The following is a 13,549-nucleotide window of genomic DNA, read 5'->3' on the forward strand; positions in this document are numbered from 1 at the left end:
TGAGTTATGCTTGAAGTTGCCAAGGTTTCGGAATTTCTCAAGAAGAACCTTTCTGTCCTTTGATGATTTCGGGAACTGGAGTGCCTGAGCGATTTCAGCATTTTCATTTACATGCCTCTCGAGATGACGAGCAAATTTTGTTTGAGGTTTTCCACATACAAAACAATAATTGACTTGGCTTTTAAGTAATTTTGCCGATTTGGTTGGGGATTTACTTTGGCCAAGAATATCCACAGTACCCTTTTCACTACACTGCTGGTATGACTCTGAGCTTTCTGATTCTGGGTCACTTTGGAGATCACCAGTAGTTTCTAGATCCATCAGGATATTCTTACAGTTGTCCTGTATATCTAAGGTCTGTTCTTGTTCAGCAACAGTAACGCCTAAATCCGGCTTATTAGTGGTATGGGCCTTTTTGGATGGTGTAGGCAACTCAACACTCAACTCTGTCCCTGAGCTTTCTGAATCCGATACAGATCCTGGGATGTACTCATCATCAGATGAGACATCATCCTGTAAAGAACATTAAATTAATTAATTAAATAAATACAGCATACTTTAAAACAAAACAGAATTACACATGGAAAGGACGGATGTCAAAAACAAACTGCTAAGAGCCATCATACTGATATTAAGCATATTATACTTCGATGTACACTTACATCTGTTATATCCCAGTCTTCTGAGGATTTTTGGAGGCAGATTTTATGCCACACACCAGAGCATTCTTGACAGACAAAATTAAGCAAACCACAGCATTAGACAACATATGATCAGTTTTCCATGCTGACCAATACTCATTTTCTTGTTACATGCAAACAGCTTCACACTTGAAACATTCAAAATCAAGAAATGTAACAGTTCAGTACAAATGCAGTTTGAGTGATGGCTAACATTTCCCATTTAGAAGAATTAACACAGGTTGTAACCATTAAGGTAGAATTCACTAGAGTGGCAGAGCTTTTACATTACCCATTTAATGTCAAAAAAATGATGTAGTGATCCCACACATCACGAACGCCACTAAACATAACCATAAAGTGAACTAAAAAACTTAAGCATGAAGTGAGTTCAGAAAAAAGCGGAATTTTTTGGAAAATGACTGTTCAAACTGGTGCATTCTGATGGGATTTCCAGACAGATACAAACAGATTTAAACTTACAAATAATATATATATATATATATATATATATATATATATATATATATATATATATATATATATATATATATATATATATATATATATATATGGCATCGTCCTAACAATCAAGAGATTTGAGAATCTGATTATAAAACATTGTTATTGTAAAGACAGACACATTAGTAGTAGGGCTGGGACGATTCACTAATTTACCGATTAAATACGATCCTGATAATTGTGTGCCGATTCAATACATATTGCGATTTGTTTTTTTTGCCTAATAAAGACTAGACTATTGAAAATACTTGATCATTCCATTAAAGAGACTGTATATATGTTAAAAATCATATTAACAAAAATAATGCATTACATCTTTCTGAATGTTTATTTCAGGAGCAGACCACATAGTGCATATTTTAAAGTACCTTGAACTATAAAACTTTCCAAAACCCTGAACTTGAATATAATATTCAAATGTAAACCGTTCAAATAAATAACAATAAATAAATAAGCTACTGAACAATTTATATGATTTCAAAATGGTCTGGCAATTTCAGCTTGCAAACTCACTTGCGTGGTATGTCATAGTATCAGCCACTACAGTGTTTTCCACCACAATGGTTTGAACTGATAAAACATTCAAGCAAAATGTTTTTATGATTTATAGGTGTGAGCCTGGAACTGACATGTGGCATGAAATTAAGATACTTATGGTATACTGAGAAATGCATTAATTAAAAGAACACATTAAAAAAACACACTTACGTTTGCATCTTACACCTTGCCATCTGATAGATGTCATAGGTGAATGGCATATCCAGCATTTGTCAACTCTTACCAATTCAAAAACCAGCTTATGGATTGTACACTGTGAAAACAACAATTCAAAACATGAAATAAAACACCTTTACATTCACAAATTTTATCATGAATTAAAACATTTTGCTGTTTTACTTTCACACAATCTTTTCTACAAATCCTTCAGAAGAGATGAAAAGTAAGAAAGAAGTTTCTTTTGAGATATAACAGGGAAGCATATCTATTTCAATTCCTGCACACACATAAGAGAAAGATATGCTTCTACTTGGAACTATTGTGATGATGGCAAGGAAGACAATTCCTCTAAATAATAAAGTAAACCTTCATCTGGCATTTAAAAAAAACACAACACATCTAGTTTCTGAACCTGTGTCCAAATTAGGGCTGGGCAATACAGCTAAAATGTATATCATAGATAGAACATGTTATACAGCGAAAATTATTGATAAATTTTATTAAGCTTTTTAAAAAATTACAAGTAGTAATAAGTTTTAATTTAACCACTGTATGTTTTATTTACACACTTTATTAAGGCAAACAATATACAATTTTAGTTTAGCAGTACATTATATCTTACATAAAGATTTAGTTGGTATTAAATAAACTCTATAGTGTTAAATAAAGTTGTACAAAACCTGTGCAATGTATATGTAGAACAATTAAGGCAAACTTTGAGGTAGGAGCTGAAGGAGGGGCGCATTACAGTAGGTACGAGTGCATTGCAGCAGAGAGCAATATTAAAGTCTAAAATATAAAATTGTGTAACTCTAAAGTTGACACGCTGTTGGTGGCTCGTGACTCGACGGCCCGACTGTTTAAGTTAATTTTCAATAAAGCAGTGTTGATTTTTTTTTTCGCTTCTGGTCCATGTTTCAAAACCTGGCAAATGCTCAAGTAAGCCACGGACTAACTTAGGCTATGTTTACATAAATGCGTTTATCCTTTAAAACGCATTACTTTTGCTACGTTACGCCTTTCATTTACACTACACCACACCACCGTTTTCGACCCTCGTATTCGTTCGCAAACGCTGCAGGCCCTGTTTTAGTTTGAGAACTCAGACGTTGCGCTGCATTGTAAATGAACGTAGATGGGGTCTTATGTAAACGAACAGCTGATGTTAATGTGACAACGCATCATTTTCAAAGTAAAAATTATTTTTATTCAGGTAAATGGAGGTTTGCAACGGAGGTTTTGCCAAAAATAGTAAACATCTACCAACCAGCTATTATAAACGCTATATATTGTTTTAACATATATACTTCTAGATAATGTTTTATATTTATGTTTGAGTATTGTTGGGTCTGAATATTGTTGTATTTTTGTTTATGTTTTGTTTAAATTTAGTTAGCTTATTACGAAGGATAGACTGTAATTTTAAACGCCATATAGGGCGTTATAAAGGCCAATATGAAGGGAGAAGTGTAATGGGTCAGACATAATTTTCGAGTTTAATTTAAAGCTCCAGTGTGTACTTTTTTTAGTTAATTCTTAGCAAAAACCCATGTTTTCTTCCAAAAGTATGTGCTCATTCATGTGTAATTACTTCCACCCCACTAATGAAAGTATTCTCGTAAGTGTAGAATCTGCTATTTAAAATACATACCGCCGTAGCGCTCTCTGGCTGAATCCATGTTGTGCCTCCATCTTTGAAATACATTCGCCGACGAGGGACATTCCTGAAATTCAAGCTCCGCCTTTCGCGCTTTCAGAGCACACTCAAGCTGGCCGCGAGCTGAAGCCTACGGAGGTTGCATGTGTAGGCGGTATACGTCATCAAGACAGTCTTATTTCAGAATATTAACAATTATAAAGCTGACATTTATTCTTAGTTAATTGTAAATTGATGTAATATGCTTATGACTTGCGAATGTAATGCTCAGTTAATTTAAATAAACCAGGCTTGATGACGTATGCAGCCCGGATATGCGACCTGCGTTAGACTGAATCCTTCGGCCGCACGCCGTGATAAACCTGCGATCTAATGCTTTGAAAGCCTGTTGAAGAACTATTCTCGAGGACATTAAAACAAGTCGCCAAGGAAGCGAAACAGGGATTTTAAACGACAACGCGACAGGAAAAACATCAAGACCAAAGTCAATATTGGAGTTAGTTTTCCAAGATGGGGCTCATTGGACTCAAGTTACTTTCTATCTTCACCACAGGTAATTCAGGATATTCGTTTACATCTATACAGTTTATGTTGTAAACTTGAAGTTTTATAGTTCCTTGGCTAACTATAGCATGGGTATGCGTAACACTTGTTAGTGTAAACGTTCATGTGGTTTAATGTCTTGGAACAGCCACACGCCGTCTCTCCGCCCATTTATGTAATCTGAGGTACTGAGATAAATGTTTTTCATCTTTTCTGAACTCTAACACAAACACACGGTGTACAGCGCTATTTTTAGCCTTTCATTGATAAAAGCGTCTGATCTGCGCGTCTTTCGTTTCATTTTACAAGCGTGTGAAAGTTGAGCGATCTTATTACCAATATCAGAGAAAGCTCTTACATATACACGGACATGTAACGTTTACTTAAACATAAGCATTGGACTCTGACATATTAGTTCGCGTCCATTTAAACCCGTCATTACTCTAGCTCATGAGTAAATGACAGGAGAGGAACTGGTCCACAGACCATCTCCTCAGTAATCTGAAGAGAAGCGGTCGAAAATGGACAAAAAGAGACCGATTTAAACACCAAGTGTAAACGTAATGTCTCTCTCTCGTCCATTTGTGATCTGATCGATGAAAACACATCTTAATACCAAGTTTAACAGCCCCTGTGATATTTTTCCTCGCGTGGATGAAAAATGGAGTGTCTAAGCTACGTTTATGATTGCTTTTTGTAACTTATGTGATTTTAAGCGGACATATCATGACAATCAGACTTTTTACATGTTTAACATAAATCTGTGTGCTTTGACGGATCACAGGCAAAGGACAATGCAAATTGTTCATTTTTTTTCTTTGATTTTGCTTTAGCTACTGGAAGCCATGTTAACCTTGGCATGACAGGGCCACCGTACTAGTTAAAACGCGTTCCGAATGGGGGGGGCTAGAAACTAATAATCAGTTGGTTGTCATATAGAGCTTTACCGCTAGATGGGAGTAGATCCTACACAGTGGGGCTTTAAGTTTTGTTTGCTACTTTAAAATGAATTTCACTTCATATAATTTGTCTCTTAATTTTAATCAATGTTTTGTTGATAAGTTTTGTAAATATAAATTAATAAAAACAATAAAATCAACGTCAAATTTATATTTAATGCTTGTTTAGCCGCTTGCGCTTTTTGCTATTTCTGTGTTGCTAGCGGAGGACGTGCACGGACCTCGCATTCTATTTAAAATTAACGTCATATTAATTTTTATGAATTAATTACACAATGAACAGCGACAGGTAAAGCCTGGGATACACTGCACGATTATTGGCTGTCCCAGACGAAAGATTGCCATCGTGAAACTATGGTCGCGATTTCTGTGATCGTGGCTCTTCATCGGTGGTCCTATGTCGTACAATGAGAGAGGTTCAAAGACGGCCGTTTTCCCGGTCTTGCGTCCAAAGACAGCCTACGATAGTTTTCTGACAGTGTCAGAAATTCGGCATGATCACCGCACAGTGCGTTTGCTGCTACGACCTGCGCGCCGGTATTTGTTTACCACGAGCGCATGCTGGTGACGTTGCGCAACGTGTGACGCTGCCGCCGAAGCTTCAGTGTCATCATCGTACAGTCTATGTGCCTCTTGTACCCGAGCTTAAACGATACATGCCGCACATTGTGATAAGGTAATGATCTTATAAGAGGACAAAAATCGTGCAGTGTATTCCGGGCTTAAGGGAAGATAATTTATTTGGTGTTTACCTCTTATAATGTTTGATTGAAGTTTGCATTTGCTGAAATTTTTGCTTCAAGTTCGCTACTGTTTAGTACTGTTCACTTGAATGCTTCCTTTTAAAATCATAAAGACCTTGGTGTTTGGTTTATAACCTCAACAATAACCTATTAATCACATTTATATGTTGTAGGGGGAACTAGAACAATATAAGACTTTCCCAAACACATTTTTATAGGTACAAAAATAGTGTCTGTGTAGTTGCCGGCAAAGGATCCAGGTATGAATTTTTGTCAATATCGCACACCCCTAGGCTGCATAAATGCGCACAGATAAGCTATTATTAGAGTAAGAAGTTATTTTACACTTTTATGCGCATGCCCAGTTACGTGATTGGTCATGTTTCATGCGTTTATGGTCGTTTATAGTGTGGATGAAGATTCTTTTTAAAATGCCAGTAGAAACGAGGATCGTTTCCATTTTAAAATGCCGTTTTAAAACGCAAATGCTCTAATGTAAACAGGGCCTTATTTGGTTAAATTACCCTGAAAAAGAGTTTTGCTTATACAAAACTAAATTTAAGGATTGTTTCTCGCCAAACCCACAGTATCCGGTCAGATCACAACACTTAAAATATAGCTTATGGCACGATTTGCATGGATTATGACAAAGTGCGGAACGTTTCTTTTTAGACACCCACCCATCACACACTTTCTGCCTCCGCCACTGATTAAGTTAGTTCTTCTGCATTATAAATTACTATTTTATTTTTTCGGACAGCGCTTTTCAGGAATGAACGGAGGTAAGAAATTCAAGACTTGGGTAAATTAAATTTAAGACTAAGACTCAATTTTCTACATTACAACCACTAGCGAAACGCAGGAAACTAAGTGATAGGAGCGAAGAAACTGATTATTCTCTTCTTCCTAGAAAAAAGGTATAGATTATGTATGTACGTGTGTGTGTGACACAGACAAACTCAAGGTATGCAAGGACACTGTCCTTCACACTTATAATGACATCCATGCTCAAACCCTGACTCTTCCACTGTTGAACTCCCAGTGTGTGGCACACTCAGAAAAACACGTGTGTTGGGAGGACACTGTGGTAAGAAAAGACCATCCATACTGAATAGAGGACATTTCCACCACAACTGCAAAGACGTTTACTTAAACACTGAAAACTGTGCTCCATGGAACATCACTTTTAATTTCTCTTGTTTTTATTCTTATTTTTAACTGTTTTATACTTTTTTTCCGTTTTATTCTTTTTCACACATTTTAAATCACATTTATTTTCTTTTAATTGATATTTCAAATTCAAGTATCTTTGATTTTTTGTTTTCTCATTTCTATGTAAAGCACTTTGAATTACCTCCGTGTATGAAATGTGCTATACAAATAAACTTGCCTTGCCTACTTCTAACCATTGGTCAATTTCAAAACAAAGGTATATTCAGACTCACCTCAGAAGCAGAGTTGTTTGGTGCGGCTCTAGATCTTTGACATGCTGATCTCGATTCGGTCTCTGTACAGGGGAACACAGGGAGAATCAGTGCTTGGCTTTCCTTGAGTCATAAAACCAATATAGGCATAACATACTCAACTCACATCCCTAACAGACAAAATTCTGTCAAGACACAAAATAATCATCTAAAAATGGCCTGATATTGCCACATGCTTTTCATGCTGCAAACCCTCAGGCATGCCATGCATTGCCAGAAGTTAACAACATTTACTGACCACTGTTAAGATCTGTTGAGAACGTAGGGGGTGAAATCTCCTGGTGCTGGACAGGAATTTCTCCAAACCCCTCTTTCGCAGAAGAAGTGTTACATTGACCTCTGACACAATGCACCTAAAAATAAAAGAACAGCAAAATGCAAAAATGAACAGGCATTAACTGGTACAGTATCCATTTCACCCAAGAGGATCAACATCACTAAAACCTTTTATGACACTCAAAATGATGTAGACAAGGGAACACAATGTTAAATGATGACTACTTGTACCAAACAAAGATTTCCAGACTAAACCTGCATTAATAATTGCAATTAATTGATAAATATGCCCCTTACGAAACTAAACATTCATACATCCCAAAATAAACAGCTGAATTCACACTAACCTCATGCTCAGGGCTGTTTGGTGTGGGACTGGATGACTGAGTCACTGCTCTCAATTCGGTGTCTGTTGAAGACAACACAGGACATGAAGGCACAGTGCTTTGCAAGACACCAGTATTTACAAGGAATTGCTTATTCAAGCAAGAACTCACTTCTGAATAAGTCTGTAGAGGACACATTGGGTTCCAAGTCATGGGCGTGGTCACCAAGCTCTGCAATGGAGTATTGACCAGAAGGGATGCTTGCATTTGGATTTTGCTGTGTATAAAAAGTTAAACAGATACAGTAAATGTCTTGCAGTTGTGGTGGAAATGTCCTCTATGCAGTATGGATGGTCTTTTCAAACCACAGTGTCCTCCCAAAACACGTGTTTTTCTGAGTGTGCCACACACTGGGAGTTGAACAGTGGAAGAGTCAGGGTTTGAGCATGGATGTCATTATAAGTGCGAAGGACAGTGTCCTTGCATACCTTGAGTTTGTCTGTGTCACTCACACGTACACAGTTCAATTTGTACTTTTTTACTAAATTACTTTCTTTTCTTACAATTGTTTTTACATTTCTTGCTTTACTTAAATAGATATTAACCCTGGACTAAACCCTTCCCTTGCTGTTAGGAGTGGCAGTGTTGTGGGTAGGAAGAAGATAGAGAACAGTGTTTCTCCTAGGTTTACAGCTTGGGGGGGGGGGGGGGGTTGGTTGGGTATGTATGTATGTATGTATGTATGTATGTATGTACACACACACACATATATATATATTGCTCATTCATTGTTTGTCAATGTTAGTTAATACATTTATATGATAAACAAATTTTAAATGATGCATTTGTTGGAGAGAATAATCCTGTTTTTTTTACATATCTGTTCAGTTGTCAGACATAAAACGACTAGACTATAAAGTAGTGAGTAAACACGACCCAGTCACACCTCGAGTTTAATCCAACCAGCTGTTCCTTTAACTCTAGTGAAATCCTGATATATAAATGCGATTCATAATCATCTGACAAATCACCATACATTTACATTGAAGGCCTACTGCTGTTGTTTTTCTCATCATGTCTTGTTGTTTATGAGCTTTTTTATTTCAAATGTGATTTTTATTGTATATCGCGTAGCCTAAGAGTGCAGACAATTCGGTGCAAATTCAGAAATATGACAGCATACACTGTTACTGTTACACAGAGTTACTACAAAACACGTGTGCGTACACATTATAAAGAGGGAGAGAATGCACACATGTGTGTGGGAAACACTAATGCTAACCTTTCGTCATGATAAACTCAATCAGCCATCTTCTCTGTCAGTAACATCCGTGACTGTTGATGTTTATGCAAAAAAGAAAGTATACGGAGCAACGGACTTTGAAAACACTGTCACCTTTTCAGTTATGTGAGAGAGGCGCGCTCTGGACGCAATACATGACAGAGAGCGCGCACAGTGAATTAAGCCAAACCGTAAAATATAAATGTCTGCACTCAATTGGATAATTGTAAATGCGCAAACACAGACAGAAAAGACACACCATCGTGGAAATAAGATAACACATTACTTGAGGGCTGTTTAGTTTTTTTTATAAAATAACAAATTGTTCTCTGGCGATATAAAGAAAATCTAATCAAATTTACTTGAACTTCAAAGGGGGGTGGGTCGAGCCGTTAGGAGGGCAGGGTGCCCCCCTTATATAATGGTAGGGGAAACACTGGAGAATAATCGGTATAGCATTGACAAAAGTTGTAGGCTAAAGCTAACTGAACTGGGCAGGGAAATGACACTGAAATGGAGTTTCCTTCCCCTATCAGTTTGCAGATGTTTACTAAAACTGTGCTCCATGGAACATCACAGTACTTCTAACCATTGGTCAATTTCAAAACAAAGGTCAATTCAGACTCACCTCAAAAGCAGAGTTGTTTGGTGCGGCTCTAGATCTTTGACATGCTGATCTCGATTCGGTCTCTGTACAGGGGAACACAGGGAGAATCAGTGCTTGGCTTTCCTCGAGTCATAAAACCAATATAGGCATAACATACTCAACTCACATCCCTAACAGACAAAATTCTGTCAAGACACAAAATAATCATCTAAAAATGGCCTGATATTGCCACATGCTTTTCATGCTGCAAACCCTCAGGCATGCCATGCATTGCCAGAAGTTAACAACATTTACTGACCACTGTTAAGATCTGTCGAGAACGTAGGGGGTGAAATCTCCTGGTGCTGGACAGGAATTTCTCCAAACCCCTCTTTCGCAGAAGAAGTGTTACATTGACCTCTGACACAATGCACCTAAAAATAAAAGAACAGCAAAATGCAAAGATGAACAGGCATTAACTGGTACAGTATCCATTTCACCCAAGAGGAACATCATCACTAAAACCTTTTATGACACTCAAAATGATGTAGACAAGGGAACACAATGTTAAATGATGACTACTTGTACCAAACAAAGATTTCCAGACTAAACCTGCATTAATAATTGCAATTAATTGGTAAATATGCCCCTTACGAAACTAAACATTCATACATCCCAAAATAAACAGCTGAATTCACACTAACCTCATGCTCAGGGCTGTTTGGTGTGGGACTGGATGACTGACACACTGCTCTCAATTCGGTGTCTGTTGAAGACAACACAGGACATGAAGGCACAGTGCTTTGCAAGACACCAGTATTTACAAAGAATTGCTTATTCAAGCAAGAACTCACTTCTGAATAAGTCTGTAGAGGACACATTGGGTTCCAAGTCATGGGCGTGGTCACCAAGCTCTGCAATGGAGTATTGACCAGAAGGGATGCTTGCACCACTGAGCTGTGTCTAAACAAGTTAAACAGAAAAATGCACATGTGAACTTGGACATCACCTACACAATTGTTATTGCACAGTTAAACTGACTAAAGTATCATTATTGTAAAACAAGACAGCAATATTCAACCTCACCTCACAAGCAGAAATGCCTGATGTTATATTGCAGAACTGGACTTCTGGTCTCTCTCTGGTCTCTGTAGAATACAGGAAAGAAAATGAGGAAGGCCAGGGAGGGTTGGGTTGTGCATCACTCTAGAAGCCACCGCACCATCACTGGTTCACATCCTTTATAGTCACAATATGGTTATATTGCCAACCATAACTACATTAAGTCAAACAGTCACTGACCTTCAATAGAGACTGTGGATGACATGCTTTGGTCTTGAAAATGGTCTTTAATAGACTCTTGGGCAGCAGTGCTTGTAACAGTAGGGGGAATCTAAAAACACACAGGACAAAAAAATGCATATACGCTTGCTGGCATCACTTGGAAGAGTCATGCAAGTTCAAGATTAACCTGACAAGATTGACTGAAAACCGGATTGAATACCACCAAGAAGTGACTTCTGTTTTTGGTCAAAATGATTGGCACTAACAAGCGATAGGTGTTGTGGAGTGCTGCACAATTAATCGCATCACAATCGCGATGTCAGCCTGTGCGATTATATGACAGCAAAATGTTGCAATTATATTAAATACATAAATATGTGGACTTGTTAACACAAACTTTCTGATAACAGTTTGATGATTTTCCTTGCCGTTTAAAAAAAGAACGAAAAACGAACAAAAAAGGCAGTGCAATAGTGGCATGCACGTGTGTGGTGTGCGTCGTCACTTATACCAGAGCGAAGATGGATGCAGAGGAGGTTGACAGTGATCTGGTAGCTAAAAAAAACTATGTCTGTTGTATGACTGTATTTTGGATTTAGGATTACTGACACTGAGCAGTTGCTACATCACGTGGCAATACCAAAACATTTCTAGTTTTACAAACACACATTTCAGCTAAACTGTGTGTGGATTTTCCTTAAAACCCATCAAGTTGACTCATGATTCCACTTAGTATAATCGCAATCGTACATCGCAATATTAGCATCAATAACCGCAATGGGAAAAATTACCCAAATCGTGCAGCCCTAGTGTTGTGTAATCTCTGTGGCATCACGAAACTGACACATCTTAACACACACACTGCAAAAAATGACTTTCTTACTTAGTATTTTTGTCTTGTTTTCAGTCGAAATATCTAAAAATTCTTAAATCAAGATGTATTTTCTTGATGAGCAAAATGACCTTAGAAAATAATACTAGTTTTTACACAGAAAATATACAATTTAAGTGAACTTGTGCTTAAAACAAGCAAAAATATCTGCCAATCTGGCAATTTTTTTCTCAGATAATTTTGCTTGTTTTAAGGACAATTTCACTTAAATTGTATATTATTTGTCTTAAAACTAGACTTATTTACTTGAGTCGTTTTGCTCATCAAGAAAAAGCATCTTAATTTAAGAATTTTTAGATATTTCTACTGAAAACAAGACAAAAATACTAAGTAAAGTCATCATTTGCAGTGCAGTAGCTTTTAAGACAGATGATTTCATTGTTATAAAGACATATAGATGTATAGGCTTTAAACCTTGACACTAAATCATAGGAAAAAATCTAAATGACCCACCTGACGCCAGGGCCATTCTTTCCCACCATAGTCATAAGTTATTTCAGTTCCTATAGTAATTTCCTTCAGTGCAAAAAGGCAGAGATGTGGCTTCCCTTCTGCTTCGATCAACTTCATTCTGCAATTTGGTGCCCTGTGCTCATCGTTTACCAGTCGCCCAAATGACCCATCTTCAAGTGCTCCATCAATACTGCAAATTAACAAACATTATGCACGCTTTGAGTTGCATTTTACTTGTATTGGATGTTGGCATTAGTGTAGTTGCTTACAAGTTATAGTTGTTCGAGGCATTGTTCATAAGTTAAAGAACTTACCACCATGTCTTCCGCTTCCATATGAAGTCAAACATGAAGATCGAACATGCATTGTGGTACAGTTTACGTCTATGTTCAGCTTCAGCTTCATCGATGAGTTCCCCTCTATACTCCACCACAAAGTCTCCTTGATTGAAAGCAGCTAAAGTGAAGATACCACGACCTGCAAAGTGCAAACACAACCTTATCAGAGACACAGAGTTAGCAGACTATCCACTGGATACAACTCATGGATAGTCTGCTACCTCTACAATGTAATTATTCCTATAAATTGCTACTATGCAACGTTTTATTTTTTCAATTCTACATGTAGAATCATGAATACATGTCCAAGAGTAGAATATAGCAACAGACAGGCCCAGTATTAACTAAAATATTATTAAAATACTATTAACAACTTTAATTTATATTGATGTTTGTACAATCAATAGTCATAGACTGAAAACCACTGGACATAACATCAATTTAAGAACCAGTGATGTGTAACCCTTCAGTCTAGCATGCAGTAAGTCACTCACCTTTAACTGGATTAATATATTTGATTTCTAACATTGAATTCTTGTCTCTTCCTGCAAGGATGTGATTAAGGGCATCCTGACGGGGAGTAGTTCTTCGTGGCATGACAGAATTTGCTAAGAAAATTAAGAACAAAAATGTAACATGGATATTCAAACAGTTTCAATTGAGCTATATGCTTTCCTTACATTCACATAACATTTTCCTGCTGTCATTATATCAATATATTTTAAGTGATGTGAGGGGACATACACAGACAAACAGATGGACACAAGGGTCTATTCCGGTTTCAAATACAACGCTTAAGCTAGTCCA

The 13,549-nt window shown here is 37.2% G+C and overlaps 2 long non-coding RNA genes across 2 annotated transcripts in view; one reads left to right on the plus strand and one right to left on the minus strand.

Moving 5' to 3' along the window:
* LOC135765263 (uncharacterized) overlaps positions 1–13,549 on the plus strand; it is a 612,169-nt gene that overhangs the window by 242,644 nt on the left and 355,976 nt on the right. The window lies entirely within an intron of this gene.
* Positions 7,550–8,173, minus strand: LOC135765272 (uncharacterized). The gene is made up of 3 exons (XR_010540598.2): positions 8,079–8,173; positions 7,929–7,990; positions 7,550–7,658 (listed from the first exon to the last, which is right to left on the minus strand). It is a non-coding gene; the product is annotated as an uncharacterized lncRNA (long non-coding RNA).

Source organism: Paramisgurnus dabryanus, chromosome 11 (genome assembly GCF_030506205.2).
Source record: "Paramisgurnus dabryanus chromosome 11, PD_genome_1.1, whole genome shotgun sequence".
Classification (NCBI taxonomy): Eukaryota; Metazoa; Chordata; class Actinopteri; order Cypriniformes; family Cobitidae; genus Paramisgurnus; species Paramisgurnus dabryanus.